This window comes from Heterodontus francisci, unplaced genomic scaffold (assembly GCF_036365525.1).
Source record: "Heterodontus francisci isolate sHetFra1 unplaced genomic scaffold, sHetFra1.hap1 HAP1_SCAFFOLD_201, whole genome shotgun sequence".
In the NCBI taxonomy this organism is placed as follows: Eukaryota; Metazoa; Chordata; class Chondrichthyes; order Heterodontiformes; family Heterodontidae; genus Heterodontus; species Heterodontus francisci.
The window spans coordinates 3,303,831-3,304,750 of NW_027141653.1; the positions used below are offsets into that span (position 1 = coordinate 3,303,831).

At 42.7% G+C, this 920-nt stretch overlaps 1 non-coding gene across 1 annotated transcript; it reads left to right on the plus strand.

Moving 5' to 3' along the window:
- Positions 1-217: 217 nt before the first annotated feature.
- Positions 218-306, plus strand: trnaq-uug (transfer RNA glutamine (anticodon UUG)). Its single transcript is given in 2 exon segments — positions 218-254; positions 271-306. It is a non-coding gene; the product is annotated as a tRNA-Gln (tRNA).
- Positions 307-920: the final 614 nt, after the last annotated feature.

Consider the following 920-nt stretch of genomic DNA (forward strand, 5'->3'; position numbering starts at 1 on the left):
TTGAGTCGGTAAAAGCAAAATTGTGTTTTAAAAGTTTATTTAAACCGCTACGGGAAAATAGATTTTTATGTACTTTTCCAGTCGATCACTTCTTTTCCACAGTGAAATTGGCGGCTTTCACAAATTCAAATATTGTGCCAGGTTGACAGGTTCAGCCAATGATTTTTTGTATTTTGTGCTTCGAGGTTCTCTAATTGAATCATTCATGTGAGCTAATGGCCGTGTGGCCTAATGGGTAAGGCGTCTGACTTTGGTATATTCCATGATGTTATCAGAAGATTGCAGGTTTGAGTCTTGCCACGGTCATTTTGACCCAAAGGGATTATGCAGGGCTTTGGGGATCGAGTCGGTGACTGAACAGATTGGAAACCCGACATGGACTAAATGAGGCGAATGGCCTCCTCATGTGCTGTCACTGACTTTATGAGAAGAAGGTGACCAATCAGAAGTGGGCTGGGGTTACAGCGGGCTCAAACTGCAGGAATTCCAGATCCCTGAATGACTGAGCTGAAACTGATCAGTTTCACTGCAGGAAACACCGTCTCGGGCGAAATAACATCACAAATAATTCCATTTGACTAATTATTCAATTATAAAACAATGGGCAGATGTGATGGTGCGATGTTACTTTTCACTGTGAGGGGAGAATCCGCCATCTGGGTAAATCAGCAACTTTATAACATCGTCTGTACGTTTGGAAAAGAAACGATGAAAACTCTCCCCATAACCCTGGTGCGCTGGAAAGGCTCAATTCAGATATTGGAATATAACGAGAGCACAACATAAATAATTAACTGATATTTCCGGCATAAAACACACCCCAGCTCCCGTTCCCATGTCACTGCTGTCCCTCTAAGGCGGTGGGTGACTCTGAAAAGAGACTTTGTTTTGTGTTTCTGCAGGAAAACCACAAAGATCCT